Genomic DNA, 16,816 nt, shown 5'->3' with positions numbered 1-16,816 from the left:
TAAATGCTGCTACGTGCATGGTAGTGGTAAGAATATGGAAAAGTTCTAACTGTGCCCTAAGTAGAGGTCTAAATCAACTATTGGAGAAGTTTCTTAAAAATCAACATTCAGGTATTTTTAAAATCAAGGTTAATATTAGCACAGGAAAGAATAATAAGAACATTCATTCTTCATATACAATTTATCCTGGGTTACACTTGTCAGTTTGAATAATTCCCCTTGAAATAGGTACTGTATTCCTTAGAATTATTAGGACGAGCAATGGATACTGTGTTTGATGTCACATCTGCGCTTCACCACAGGAGCCTAGTTTTAGTCAACTGCACCCATTCACTACCAAGACACAGTGACCCAAACAAATGACTATCTGTCAAAATAAAATCAGTACACTAGCAATGAATTGTTCACTAGGATGCCTTAAAATATTTGCAAACATTTGAATCTTTACAAAACGGACACTGAAACAATTATGGCCTAAGATCAAGGAGATTTAAGAAGACTGACAAAGAATCTTAAGTCTTCCTACAGTTGCTTTCCACTCTCCCTGACAGTAACAGTCCTTGTAATTTCACAAGAAGAAACACTTTTATAATCTTTTCCAGTTTTTCCCTTCTACTCTGGATTCTTGTGTTTTTTTATGACTCTAAATTCCTGAGGGGGGGGCAAAGAAGCAAATAAGGATAAAATAAAAAGACGTCAGATAGGAAGGCAAAAAAGAGCAAGAGACCAGATGTCAAGTAAGGAATCTAAACAACATGAAATAAAGTTCAGAGAAGGAGACTAAAACACCTCATAGGTGATAGTATGTTACCATTTCATGCTGCCTGAGTTCTTACTATGAAAGGAAAAGTATTTAGTGAAGAATGGACCTATAAATATACTAGTACTCTGCTATATTTCTACTCAAACAAGCTTATCTGTTTCTAACATAAGAAGTTCATAACCTGGGGAAAAAACGATTCTTTTGAGCAATACTGGGGTCAAACATTAAAGGCCAAAACAAAGACCTGACTATGCTACGTAAGTTATAAAATTACCAGCTTTGTCTATACTTTGGTATTCGTACAGTAAATATTTAAACTTAAAGAGAAATCCTTTCAAGTCATAGAAAGTTCTTGGTGGAAGTGTAGCACAGTATGAGAATTCTGGTTACCGGTTAAATCTGAAGTACTTCATCCATTACGGTGACAAAGGTGGTTTTGACAGCTATCATTACATTCGTTTAAAGTTTCAAAGTGTTTTAGGTCCTTCCAGGATGAATACACTTTCTTCCTTGCCTCTCATTCCTTCACTTATTTTCTGAAGACTCCAATGTTTACTGCAAGAGAAAAAAATAAAATAGAGCAATTCAAATTGGCGAATAAACTAGTTTTAGATATACTAGATGCTTTTCCTTCCTTTAGGATATTCTTAATTTCACCTCACTCAACAGTTATAACTAATCTTCATTTAAGAAGTAACTTCCTTACTTAGGTGGACACCTAGATAGGATCCTGACGCTCCGTAAGTATGTCGCGCCTCAGAACAAAGTAATGTATGAGGATCCAACTGGCAGTGATATGCTCGAAACTTTCTAAGACTTCATTTGATTGTCCTTGAACACTTGGTTTTAGCTATGTCAGAGCATTAATTGAAAGAGAAATAACCTTACTTCATCTTTATAAAAATCCAATTCTTAAAAAAAGTAACAATGTCCAATTCTGATACACCCTTTCTAAAATATGAAAGCAGGTATCTCCAAATGCAAAAGTTTCCCCAGCTACTTTGCTTTAGGCTCTAGTATGAAATGTATTTATAATTTGATATACAAGATACCACCTAAAATCAAATGAATAAATTCCTATCTATTTCTAACTCTGCGGCACTAGTTACACGTATGTTAAAACTGACACAACCCCTAACTTGTTTTCTATGTAACACCAAATATAAGGAAAATAACTGTAAGAGTTAAGTAGAAAGAGAAAGATAAAAGTCATTATTTTTAATGATTTCTGATTATGCTTACATATTACAGAATTGAAACTTTCAAATACATAATCTAAAAATATTAATATCAAATAAATATTAAGACACCAGAAAAGTGATTTTTTAAAAAGGATTTTATTCATTTATTCATGAGAGACACAAAGAGAGGCAGAGACACAGGCAGAGGGAGAAGCAGGCTCCATGCGGGAAGCCTTACGCGGGACTCGATCCCAGGAATCTGGGATCATGCCCTGAGCCAAAGGCAGATGCTCAACTGCTGAGCCACCCAGGCATCCCCAGAAAAGCATTTTAAAGTGCAAGTTTTTGTTTGTGTACCATCAAACCATATCTAACTCCAACACAGTTGGGTTATTCCTGATGCAAACAACACCCAATGTTTTTACAGTGCTTATATCTCTATTTCATGTGGCATTTGATAACATTAAGCAGTATGTAGGAGGAATATTATTAAGGATGGATGGATGGATGGATCAAACAATGATGCCTTTCCAGTATTAGAGGAGTCTTTCAAGTAGAAAAATGCAATTTATGCCAATTTTACCTTGAAATCTGAATATGAAAAAAACCCGAACACATGGGTATAGAAATATCAGTAACCTAGAAAAGTACATAACAATAGTGTTTTCCCAAGGGTAGGTGTTTGGCCAGTGGCAAAGCTGAAGTGAGAACCTAGGTAGTAGGTTCCTAACGTAGTGCTGTATTATCCTCCTACAATCCATTCTGCATTCCTGTCCTCTCAGCCTCCCAAATCATTTTTTCTGAGTAGTTTATTCTTGGACTTACAGGAATCCCATCGTAATACAGCCACTGAAAGCTCACCCAACAATGTGAGAGATAGAGACCTAAGCTACGTCTAATCAGATCCTCACACTGTGCGTGCCATCGTAGACAGGACACAGCTAGGTCTTGTATTCTATCCAGTGAAAATCTCTCCTAACTGGAAGGTCTAGCTCATCAATATGTAATATAATTACTGAGATCACTGGGCTCAAACGTACCACTCCACTGTTTGTTTTCTACTTTGTGTTTTGTTTTGTTCCTATTCTACCTTTTCCTGCCTTAACTTCAGTTAATCAAATATTTGTAATGTTCTACTTTAATTGCTGGATACGTCTTTCTATTGGGGGGGTAACACTCTAAGAATTCTAATATGCATCCTCAAATTACCACAGTTTACTTAAAGTTAATATTGAACATCATGCAAAGCAGAAGAACCTTGCAATGGTATCGCTCCACTTACTACAAAGCCTTTTTGTTAATGTTATCATACATCATACCTCTGTCTATTATAAAACCCATAGTAAGATGGTTTCAGCTTTTCCTTTAAGAAGTCAGCTTTCAAAAAGAAAAAAAAAAAGTCAGCTTTCCTCTAAAGAAAGTAACTGCAGTAAAAAAAAAAAAAAAAAATCATTCTTAGTGGTTTTCATTTCTCCTGCAGAACAGTTTCCATTTGCTATCACTGTCCTTCAGCTTAAAAACTCTTTAATTATTTCCTACATTGCAAGTCTGCTGACAATGAATTATCTAATTTTTTATCTGAAATCATCTTTACTTTCAATTTTTAACATTTATATTCAGTATAGAATTCTGAGTTGAAAGGTACTTTTTCCTCCTAACCCTTTCAAGGTATCATTCGATGGTTTTTTTGGCTTCCATTATTCAGGTAAGTTGGTAGTCATTAATACTACTGATATCCTGTAAATAATGTTTCTTTTATCTTCTGGTTATTTTTAAGATTTCTCTCTTTATCTCTGGTTTTTAGAAGTACAGCTATTATATGTCTACATTTAGTTTTCATTTATTTCTTGGGGTTCACTGAACTTCCTGGCTCTGCAAATTAGTGTTTCCTAAATTTGAGAAGTTTTCAGCCTTTATTTTAAAAAATTTCTGGCCCGTTTTCTCTCTTTTCCTTCTAGGTTTCAATATACGTAAGGCTGACTAATTTGTAATCCCACTGGTCATTGAGGTTCTCTTTGGCTTGAGGTCTATTTTTAAAAATCTTTTCCTCTTTGTTCTTCAACAGGATGACTTCCACTAACTTGTCAAGGCCCTTTCTTCTGCCATCTGTTATCTGCTGGTAAGTCTATCCAGTGAATTTTTTATTTCAGTATTATATTTCTAGTCTCTAATTTCCTTTTTATTTTTAAAAAATCGTTTCTACCTCCCTCTGCACAGATATATTTTCCTTCATTATGCCACCTTTCCTCTTAAGTTCCTGACCACATTTATAATAACTGATCTAAAGTTACTGTTCCTTAACATCTGTATTGACTTTTTTCTTAACTATGGATAATATTTTCTGAGTTCTTCACATGATTAATGACTTTCGATTGTATACTGGATATTGCAGATGACATGCCATAGAAATTTTATATCTTGTTATCTTCCTTTGAAGTATGTCGATTTTTCTTCTACTAGTAAGTTAAATACTAGTTGATTGTCTTGAATTTGTGGATGCTTGGTTTTACATTTTGTTAGGGAAGGTTTTACATTTTGTTTGAATGTCTGAAAGTTGCTAGCAGAGTAAATCTTAAAAGTTCCCATCATAAGAAAAAAAAATTCTGTAACTATGTTACAGAATACAGGGTGTTAACTAGATTTATTGTGGTGATTTTATAACATATACAAATATCAAATCATGTTGTATAGCTGAAACTAATATATAGTTTCACCTAATATAAAGTTGTATGCCAGTTATACTTTAATTTTTTAAAAAGTAGAAATTGTCCTGATTTTAAACCTATTTATTAATTCCTATATACTGACAATAAAATAATTATTTTAAATCCTTAACTTTTTTACTAACTATGCAAATTGTCTGAGAAACCCCTGATATAACCCTTTGACATTAAAAAAACAGTCAAAGCAGGACATGTGGTGGCTCAGTGGATTGGTCGTCCAACTCTTGATTTTGGCTAGGGCCATGATCTCAGGATTGTACGATCAAGCAGGCAGGAAATTTGCTGGAGACTTTCCCTCTCCCTCTCCCTTGCACCACCCCCATCTCTAAAATCAATCAATCAATCAATCAATCAAAATCTGCCAAAGCCATATTGGCTCTGTATTGTGTGTCCTTGTTTATTTTGCTACTTAATAGTAGACAATAGTTCAAAGAAAAATATCACTTGGAATTAAAACACAACAGTCTGCTAAGATCCTACACTTTATCTGGGAGCTTTTTAATAATTTAGAGCAAGGGCTGCCAAACTATGATGCAGGGACCCAGGGCCAAACCTGACCAGCCATTTGTTTATGTATGGCCTACAAGGTAAGAATAACTTTTGCATTTTTAAACAGTTGGAAAAAAAGGTCAAAGAAGAGTATTTTGAAAAAGTATTCGTAAAAATGATGATATTCAAATTTTGTTGTATAGAAATAAAGTTTTATCAGAACACTGCCTACTCATTTATTAACATATTGTTTATAGGTGCTGTTATACTACAAAGGCAGAGTTGTTGTGACAGGGACCACATGGCCCACAAAGCCTAAAATATACACTATTTGGCTCTTTATAGATAATGTTTGCTGGTTCCTGGTCTAATGTATACTGAACATGTTAATACTCTACAATGATAGGACTAATATTTTATTTATTTTTATTTATTTTTTTAGGACTAATATTTTAAAACATTACATTAAATGGTTCATTTAAGTACTTACCCACTGCTACATTAGTCTTTCATGTTTCCTTCTTTTTTTTTTTTTCAAAGATTTTATCTATTTATTTGACACAGAGAGAAAGAACAAACAGGGGGAACGGGTGACAGAGGGACAGGGAGAAGCAAACTTCCTGCCGAACAAGAAACCCAATGTGGGGCTCGATCTCAGGACCGTGAGATTATGACCTGAGCTGAAGGCAGATCTTTTTTTTTTTTTTTTGAAGGCAGATCTTAACCAACTGAGCCATCCAGGTACTCCATCATTCATGTTTTTAATGAAGTGCTAAATAATAATTTTATATTTAAAATGATCATCCCATAATATTGAATTTTTACATATTCAAAAATTTTTTCCTGCTTCGTGAGATTTATGAGGTATGACAAATCATTTTCCTTGGGTCAGTTTCTGATTTAAAGTTTGTCATGGGCTCTGAATTGAAAAATAAACATTCCTACAGATGATACAAGATCATTTGTAACAATACAAAGGAAAAGTGAATAATAAATGGTTAAATGTTAGGTAAAAAATAACTGCTTGAGAGCTTCAGAATTTTGTAAAGGTATTAAATATTAAAATTCATTCTGGAATGATTCAACTTCCATTTCTCTTGAAGGATTCAGCAGGTCTAGAAAAATACTCCCAAGGCAAAAAACTAGAACACAGAATAAAATCTAGGAAAGGATTATTTTCAGACACAGGCGGTGCAGGACTTCAGTGATCCCTGGAAAAGGGAAACCACCACGGCAGGGCCCACCGTCACCCAAGCCTCTCGGCCAGGAAGCAATTAACCGCTCCCAAGCAGGGAGGAGGAACCCAGACAGAACCTGGCAATCTTGTTGACTTGAGACAGAGAAAAAAGTGCAAGGAGGCCAAGGTGGCTTGAACTTATGGGGTGGAGTTCCAGAGAGAAGAGAAAGAGCTCCAGTAACTTAAATAAGGGTTCCCTAGAGTATTTAGCTAAATAAAAACCTGTACAAGAGAAGGGTAAAATTGCTTTAGACCAGCTAACAAGAATTTCTAAGGAAAGAAAGTTACCAAGGAGTTCTAAGAGAAAGGTTTCTCAGAGCTGACACAGGTCCAAGATTTCAACAAGTTCCCTCAAGCAAGAAAGGAAAAACCTTGTTGAATATGCAAGGCAGTGACCCCAGAGGTACCACACCACAGAAGCAGGGGGCAAGTAGCCCTAGAATAAAAGCTGCTACAGACCCACCTGAAAGGAGCTTGAAAGCCTAGGAAAAAATCAGACTAATGCGATTTATAATGCCTGTCAGTAAAAAGTCCAATATTTAAAGAAATGCCACAAAATCCTGGGGTCTCGGGATCGAGTCCCAGGTTGGGCTCCCTGCAAGGAGCCTGCTTTTCCCTCTGCCTGTGTCTCTGCCTCTCTCTCTCTCTCCCCCTCCCCTCTCTGTCTCTCATGAATAAATAAAACCTTAAAAAAAAAAAAAAAAGAAAAGACTGATAATTCTAAATATTGGCAACAGTGTAGAGCCACATTGATGCACCAACCAATACAGCAGCCACCAGGCACATATAACCATTTAAATCTAACTTGATAAATTGAATAAAGAATTCGGTTCCTATGATGTATTAGCCACATTTCACCTGCTCAACAGCCACACTTAGCTAGTGACTAAGGAACTGGGCAGTGCAGATATAGAATATTTTCATTACTACAGAAATGTCTACAGGATGAATTAGAACATATGAAATGCTCACACATTAAGAGAAGGAATGTACAATTTCGCCAGCAGGTTTTGCAGCCTCTTTCAAAGTCAAACAAAAGGCACCATTTAACCAACAATTCCACTCCCAAGCCTAGTGGGAGCTGGTACACAGAACCTCTCTGCACCAGCTTTGCAATTTCTTGTGAATCTATAATCATTTCAAAGTCAAAAGTGATTTAACTTTGTGAATATTTTCAGAGCTATCAGCAGTTCTATGATATATACAAGTAAAATTTTTCTCCTTTATCTCTAAAAATAAAAACAAAAAACGATCACAGCAGCTTTATTTATAAAAGCTAAAAACTGCAAACAACTCAATGTTCATTGATGGGTCAATGACAAACAGATGATAATGTAGTCTTAGAATACCACCCAACAATAAAAAAAGAATGAAGCTCTCATCTACACAACATGGATGAATCTCAAAAATATTGAACTGAAAGAAGCCACATGCAAGAGTTCATAGTGAATAGTTCCATTTATACGACATTCTAGAATAGACAAAACTAAAGTGATGTCGTCCAGATCAACAGTGGCCAGAGGGTGGTTTTGAACAAAAGGGGCAACCTGAAAAAGTTTTCTGGAGTAATAGGACTTAACCGTACCCTTATTTGTAGTGAGAGCTACATGAATCTGTACATATGTGAAAGCTCACAGAACACATTAAAAAGTCAATTTTACCATATGTAAAGTTTTTAAACTAACGGCAATAATAATAACCATCATTTCCCATTACAGTTTTTGAAGTTCCATTGTGAATTATCTGACAGTTAAGACAGAGTATTCTAGTTTTACTACTGTCACTACTTAGTTGATGCTGAGTACCTTAACCTCTCACTCTTGGTTTCTTTCTGGAAAATGAAAGGAAATAATGAATGATCTCCAATCTTCTCCCTATGCTAAAACTCATTCCTATTCCATGCTTCTGTTACATTTTTACAGTCTCCAAACTAACAAGGAACACAAAATATTTCCATGCATTCAAGTGGAGTCTAAGTTCTTACCTCAGACAGTGTGGGCTGGTTTTAATATTCTCCGCTATTGGTTTCAAGTGATCTTTTTATGGGGCTCTGAACATTTGAACTTACTTACTAGCTTTGAGCAGATGATCTTTAGATAACAGCACTGTCTCTTATTTGAAATAACCAGGACTCAGACTATAAGGGCTATACAATATTTCTATTATCTTATCACATCAGAAATTCTCTATATTTTACTATTAAAAAGTCTGTGAATCAGTATTCATGCTACCAAAATGATGTTTATTTTTAATTTTATAAGGCATGCAGTATGCACATACTAGAGAATAAAAATTAAGCCATTTTTAATGGTTTCCCATAATATGATAAAGTACTTTTTAAAAAAGCCTGTATGGAAAATCTAGAGTTCCTCGAATTTTTTGTAATCTTTAACATACCCTGCAGAAGACCTGCAGACGAGTATCAATACAGACTACAAAATCTTTTACTGAAATGTTGTTTAAATATAAGGATGAACCAAACCAGCAAGGGAGCTCATACAATTTTAATTTCAAAATCAGTGTTCGATAAAAGATTCCTAACTCTGGGAAACGTACAAGGGGTAATGGAAAGGGAGGTGGGCGGGAGTTTGGGGTGACTGGGTGACAGGCACTGAGGGGGGCACTTGACGGGATGAGCACTGGGTGATAGGCTATATGTTGGCAAACTGAACTCCAATAAAAAAAATTATGTAAAAAAATCAGTGTTCGTAGAAAATTCTGGTTGCAATTAATACTCTTTGGTTTAAATTTTCCTTGGAGATAGGTTCTCCTAAAAAAAGACTAGAGAGCAAGTGATTATCTATTTTAACAACACTCTAAATTTCATCCAGCAGAATAATTTTTGAATACTTATGAAAATCATCCAGTCTTCTCACTTTGAGAAATAAAAAAAATGAAGGTGGCACATATATACGCTAACAAATAATTAATTACGCTTATGTGATACTGGTTTTCTCTGGGTAAATTCAAATACCCAGGCAATAACAAATGGACTGATCTTAAAAATATAGGCCAATAGATTCAGTAGCTCCCCTTTATCATCTATATTTCTGGTTTTTAAAAATATGAATCAACTCATTTAATTCTTTAAAATACACACCAAGATATAAAATGAAGTCCTGAACTACATTTAATTGTTAAATAGCAATACATCTGGAAAAGGAAAACTAATCAATATTTTCTTATAACTCCACTGCCACGTTAAACTTTAAGAAGAAAGCTGCAAATCAAATAAATTTCTTGCATTCCTTTGGTATTTAGATCATATACACACACACACACTCACATACATACACACACAAATTAGTATCTTTGTACTTCCCTGTCACCCTGAGATTTACCAAATATGACATCAAAAAGCACCTGAAAGTTCCTCCTATTTCCATACATCTATTAAGAACTGATCTCACATTAGAAAGTACCCTGTCACAGAAACTAAATTCCATAGAAAAAATCAAATCCATATTAATATTGAATAACTCTCCTGGCAAAACATTTTATTTAGTGCTAAGAGATTTGTCAACAAGACAGAAAAATAAAAGTTTCAACTATTTATTTATAGAAATAATTAGTTTAAAAGTCAAAAGGCTTTATCTATTAAAACCATGCCTTTTGAATCACATAGACCATATATATACAGAGAGAATGTTTTCATATGAATGAGACACCAGGCTGGAAGCCTGGCTCTTTAGCTGTTAGGCCAAACAAGGAAAACACGAATCACAGAAAAAAAGCCGAGTCACCTTTAAAAATTCTAAGCCCTCAGCTAAATACCGTATCTGTAGTATGACCAGGAAATCGCGGCTGGCCAACGAGAAACTAACTGTAGTCCTTAAAACTCACTACAGTCTGGACAAGCAAGACATAGTCCTATCACAATAGGCACAATTTAATGAAAGTGTTTATGTCAGGTGTTGGAAGTTTCTAGGAGACTAGCTCCCGAGCTATTGCAAAACAAAAATTAAGTATCAATTACTGTGAAGTGACCTCTTTGGTTTTTCCATTAAAGAACCTTAAGGCAGGGCACCTGGGTGGCTCAGTCAGTTAAGCGTCTGCCTTCAGTTCAGGTCATGACCTTGGGGTCCTGGGATCAAGCCCCAGGTTGGGCTCCCTGCTCAGTCGGGAGTCTGCTGCTGCTTCTCTCTCTGCTCCCCCTCCACTTGTGCTCAGTTTCTCTCTTTCAAGTAAGTAAATAAATAAAATCTTTTTTAAAAGATAAAGATAAAAAAGATAAAGAACCCCTTGCACAAGTTTTGAGATCATACACAAAACTGAGAATTGAAGACCAGTCTATTCAAATCGTCCTCAAACACCAGTTCTCTGAATTCCAGGAGTCTGCGATGGAATGACAATGGGAATCGGCAGGATAGGCACGTGAAAGACCATTAGCAGGTGGGCAAGAAAATCTTTAAAAGGACTCTCAAGGAAAGAAGAGTTGAAGAACATTCTTCCTAAGTCAAATCTTACAAAGTTGCTTTCAAATTTTTTCTACATTTACTCCATCCTTTATTATTTTCCTTTTTCATTAGATTAGAACTATATGAGAGATCCTGCTCCATTAGTTCTACTGAGTAGTTTATAATTTTAAAAAACTTTAGTACAGAATGAAAATAGAAATTTTGTTAATGATAGAATTGTACTATCCACAGTGAAAGCACAATCATACCATGCAGTCTAGAAAAATCAGTTCCTTTTAAAGGAAGGACAATTTGGAGACCAAAACTAAAAGAAAAGCTGCTAACATCTATATCTAAGTTTTAAGATAATTTTCTTTCCAATTAAAAAAACATACTGTTTACAGAAAGTTACCAAAGTAAGCAGCATTTTCTACAATAGCCAAATTATAGAAATAGCCCAAGTGTCCACCGACTGATGAATGGCTAAAGAAAATGTAGCATATATATAACAAGGGAATATTCGTCATAAAAAGAATGAAATTTTGCCATTTGCAACAACACGGATGGGGCTGGACAGTATTATGCTGAGTGAATTAAGTCAGAAAAAAAACAAATGTCATATGACTTCCTCGTATGTGGAATTTGAGAAACAAAACAAACAAGCAAAGGGGAGGAAAAAAAGAGAGAGAGGGGCAAACCAAGAAACAGACTCTTAATTATAGAGAACTGATGGTTACCAGAGGAGAGGTAGATTGGGTAGGGGGGCAGTTAAATACGGGATGGGGATTAGGGCGGGCACTTGTTATGATGAGCGCTGGGGTTTTACAAAAGTGTTAAATCACTATATTGTACACCTGAAACTAATATTACACTGCATGTTAACTAGAATTTAAATAAATACTTAAAAATAAATAAATGAAAGGAAAAAAGGAACCAAAGGTAAAGCAATTCGTTGTTCAGCACAGCCAGGTTACTGGCAAAGAAAGAGGTAACATTTCTAAGGGAAACCTCCATACCACAGAAACAGGAAAAAAGAGAAAAAAACAAAAAACAAAAAACAAAAACACCTCATATCACTAAAGGCAATCAAATAATTAAATAATTATATGTGAACCTTAGCTTCCCACACTTACTTATTCATTTGTTTTTTAGGAACCTTTCAATTAACTGTTTCAAGTTTCCCTAGCTCACCTACAATTTTTTAATACTTTATTACAAAATATGGTTTCTGTTTGAATTGTTTTGTTAAGTATAGAGTAACTCACATACTACACTACTGATAAACACAAGAATACCAAAAATCAGTTATGCTTACTCCTAATCCAGGAATAAATAAAAACAAAGTTTCTTTCTTTTTTTAAAGATTTTATTTATTTATTCATGAGAGACGCAGAGAGAGAGGCAGAGACACACAGGCGGAGGGAGAAGGAGGCTCCACGTAGGGAGCCTGACACGGGACTCGATCCTGGGTCTCCAGGACCAGGCCCTGGGTCAAAGGCGGCGCTAAACCCCTGAGCCACCGGGGCTGCCCAAAAACAAAGTTTCAATCAGCTCATAGACTTCAGTTTTTGCCACCTCCTTTCTTCTTTGTTCCTGCTATTTATAGTGCTGAGGTCATTACCACTTTCATACTGGAAAATGTTTGCTTTTCCTGCTTGGACTTGCTTCACAAATCACTGAATTCTCACTTTCTCACACAACAGGACTTCATCACAGGACATAATCAAACCCACCAAAGCAAGCAAGCCTGGTAAACTTTAGGCCCAGCTAGGAGACCTTGGATGAATTCATTTCTATAATAATGATGATCATATTTAATCCACAAAACTGTGGTGAGACTCGGATGAGGTTAACATACGTGAAAAAGCTCTGAATGTTCAAAGTATCACACAAAGGTCAGGGTCTCCGTTTCTTCATCTGTCATTCGGGAGGATTCCATTAGCTGATCTCTAAAGACTTCCTTCCACCTCCAAAAATTCTTTGATCTTTACATCTGAAGTACATAAAAACTCTACTTACTGAGACGGCCACTTTATAGCTGTAAGAGAGGTAGGGAACAATCAACTCTCACAAAAGGAGTCCAGAGGCAGGCTAAGGGACCTGCAGGCCGGAGAACTCCAGAGGCACGTTGGGGCAGGCTGAACTGAAACCTAACTGCCTTAAAATCCTCTGGCCTGTGGTGCGGGTCACTATTCTGTGAGCAGGAAAAGCGCTCTTCACCACAGCAAAATGATCTTTTCAAGCTGGTTACTAATGAAAAGCTCATTAAAAAGATGTAAATTTTTAAATAAAATAATACTAAGATGTAAATATCATTTTGGTGAAAGTGACTTAACTAACAGTCCAGTTAACAATGCTTACAAATGATACTAACAGCAAAAGGGGCTCAAATCAAACTGCCCAGCTATTCATTTGGCTAGATATTCAACTTAAAGTCAATGGGCATGAGTAAACTCTATCTAACCTTTCCTAATTAAAGGGTTTTAATCCTGATTTTGTTACTTACTAGCTATGCAATCTTGGGCAATTTACTTATTTCTCTGAGCCTCAGTCCCCTCATCTTTACCTTTTTTTACCTTTTTTAAGTTGTTTTTTTTGTTTTTGTTTTTGTTTTTTTTAAGTAATCTCTATACCCAATGTAGGGTTTGAACTCACAACCCTGAGATCAAGAGTCACATGCTCCTCTGACTGAGCCAGCCAGGCGCCCCTCCTCACTTTTAAGACAGATTATCATACCAAGCATTTCACCTAGCTATTATGAATTAAATGAGCTAGTTCACCTGAAGGCCCTATAACAGTGTCTGGCACATACGGAGTTCCCTTCTCCAATCTAGTAGACTTCAAGGGAATAGAGAATGCTTGTCTCTCCTTTTACTTCATCAGACAGATTCCTGAATTTAAATATACAAGGACCTGGTCCTCAAATTCAGTTATCAGCAGTTGTACAACAACTAAACCTAAATAAAATGAGGGCATTGTGACCTAATGGAGACCAGATGAGGTTTGGAGTGAGTCAACAAATCTGAGTTTGAATACTAGCCTGACTACCTAAGAACTTTTGACCTTGGGCAATTTACCAAACTTCTCACCGCTTCTTATCTGAAAATGAGACTATTATCTAGCTTTTGTCATTCTGTCTTTACTATTCACTTAGACATTGCAAATACTTTGAAAAGAGTATGTCTTATTCATCTTGGTCTTACTTAGTAAGGTAAGGTTCAAAATCACGAGATTTGATGCTGGAATAAGGCAGGAGATGGATAAAAAAGGGATTCAAGACTAGAATAGATGTGTCACATGATGGAAAGAGAAAGTACAAACCCAGTTAACTGGCTCCACCACCAGGCATTATGTCATTGCTTCCTTTTCTTTCTTTACAAATGGTCCTCAAATATTCTTTTCCTATAGGAAAATGCAAAGTAGGAAATAAATATTAGTGAAGGTTACTCGAATCATACTTGAAAACTAAGCATTCTTTAATTTACCATTAGTCAGAGTTAAACTATTACTCATTCTATTTAGTGGACTTGTTTTTAAGTGATAAAATAAGAGGTGTTTTAATTTAGGAAATACTATGGGTTTTAAGTAGCATAAAAGTAACCTTACCTCAAAAAATTACTTTTAATGAATAACAACACCTTTGTTAAAGATAAATACTCAGGACTGCATTGAATGAAGCATTGTAGTTCATTACATTATGCAAAAATATTTCTAAAACTAAATTCTTAATCTTCTGGGTGAAGGGTGAGTGGTGGGATACCTAAAATTATGAGAATCTGATGAAAACTATGAATTGCATCTCTCCAAAAATGCACACACGAATCACACTTTGCATATAATTTTAGTTAAGTCATTAACCCAGTCACCTACCCCGTGAATCTCTAAAACCTGGTAGTAGACTCTGAGGAACAGTTTTTGAGTTATTCAAAATAATGGATTTCTAGGATTTTAGAACTATAAGCAATTTAGCAATCATCTAATGTAAACAAACTGCTAATAGAAAATAGAAGTAGTGGCCCAGAAAGTTAAAAAAGAGTAAGTAAAGGCTTACTGTCCGACGACTATACTAATCCACATAAGACTGACCATGCAAACTTTAGTATAAATCATCACCTTTGAGTTAGAATAATTCTCACAGTGGAACCCAAATAGGATTCTGCCAAATGGCCTTTTGGTCCACACAGCAGTGGCTGTTAAGAGAGAATTTTGGAGTTTTGCACAGAAATGTGAAAATGCTGATCGACTCAATCTTTCTTATTACCCTCAGGTTCTTCCAATACAAAATGGAAAATAGTAAAACCTAGCTGTGTAGGATTATTTTAGGGATAAAATCAGACAACATACATAAAGTATTTAAACACAGGGCTTAGTGCATAGTAGGGCTCATGAAATGATATGAATTAAAAAAACATTTGTCTGCAACAACATGGATGTATCTAGAGTATAATGCTAAGCGAAATACGTCAAAGACAAATACAGTATGATTCCACTCATATGTGGAATTTAAGAAACAAAACAAATGAGCAAAGAGAAAAGGAGACAAACCCAAAAACAGACTGTTAACTAAATAGAGAACAAACTGGTGGTTACCAGAGGGGAGGTCGGTGGGAGGGTGGGTGAAATACGTGAGGAGGGTTAAGAGTACACTTATCATGATGAGCACTGAGTAATGCAGAGAACTGAATCACTATAATATACACCTGAAACTAATATAACACTGTATGTTAACTATACTGGAATTAAAATTTCTTAAAATTAATAATTAAAAATTTTTCTTATCAAGTCATGGAATTGGACAAAATATGAAACAAATCTCTAAGTAAATGAGTAAGGAAGCTCAAAGATGCTTTGAACAAAGTAAGTGGCAAACATTTACTGAGCATCTTCTACATAATATACTATTCAAGGTGTTACTGAGGATATAGAAAAGATAAAATTGTCCTTTCAAGAGGAATTTAGGAAAAGAGAGCTTTCCCTTCTCATTTCCATCTTGGGTCTCTTTTTTCCTTTCCCCCTTAGGGTTCAGCTTTTCAGCATAAATTCTTTGGGTTGTTGCCACCAGGACTGGGAGGACTCCTCACATGATAAGCCCTGATCCTGACCTTTCACATGAGCCTCAGGCTCCTATATCCTGTTGCTTTTGGACGTTTCCAACTGAATATACCATAGGTAAAAACTCAGTATGTTCAAAAGTGAGCTTTTCGTCTCTTCCCTGTTTTGGTTAACAGCGCAGGAGCCACTTAGACACACCAAAAGTCTAATAATAATCACATTTCACCAATCATCTTTAAGTCTCACTGATTTCTACTCTAAATGCTTTCCAAGTGTATTTTCTCTATTCTATCCCTATCAACAGTACCCAAATCCAGGTCATTATCTCTCAATATGACCAATTTAAGTAATCTAATCAGTCCACTCTTATCCTACCTCAGAATCATTTGTTATACTGCTGCCAAAATGATGACTCAAATAGGAAAATCTTGTCAAGTCATGCACCATATGTCAGACCCTTCAATGGCTATTATCCATAGAATGAAGTCACAGTTCATCCACAGAGTAAGTGAATTGTATGACATTTATTTATTTTTATTTTAAAGATTTCATCTATTTATTCATGAGACACACAGAGAGAGAGGCAGAGACACAGGCCGAGGAGAAGCAGGCTCCATGCAGGAAGCCTGACGTGGGACTTGATCCCGGGACTCCAGGATCACGCCCTGGGCTGAAGTCAGGTGCTAGACCACGGAGCCATCCAGGAACTCCTGACAGTATGACACTTAAAGTACTCAATCACCTGGCTCATGCCTCTATCTCTTTAGCTTCACTTTATATTTCTCCCCTTCATCACACCAAAATCATACTGAATCCCATGTGTTCTCACGCTGTTCTCCTTGCCAATATAACCATAACATCCTTTGCACACATAGGAAATTCCTACTTGTTCTTCAAAATTCAGATCCAGGATCACTTCCTCTGGAAGTCTCTCCAGAGGATACTTCCCTACCCCACTAAGCTCACACAGCACC

The 16,816-nt window shown here is 35.9% G+C and overlaps 1 protein-coding gene across 1 annotated transcript in view; it reads right to left on the bottom strand.

The window, feature by feature from the left end:
* The window catches only part of PEAK1 (pseudopodium enriched atypical kinase 1), a 245,214-nt gene that overhangs the window by 152,150 nt on the left and 76,248 nt on the right, over window positions 1-16,816 (bottom strand). Inside the window, 2 exon segments of the mRNA XM_038581054.1 lie at window positions 1,154-1,318; window positions 14,112-14,192. The gene's annotated coding sequence lies outside the window, so the exon portion shown is untranslated.

This window comes from Canis lupus, chromosome 30, assembly GCF_011100685.1.
Source record: "Canis lupus familiaris isolate Mischka breed German Shepherd chromosome 30, alternate assembly UU_Cfam_GSD_1.0, whole genome shotgun sequence".
In the NCBI taxonomy this organism is placed as follows: domain Eukaryota; kingdom Metazoa; phylum Chordata; class Mammalia; order Carnivora; family Canidae; genus Canis; species Canis lupus.
This window is presented reverse-complemented; position numbering and strand designations above follow the sequence as displayed.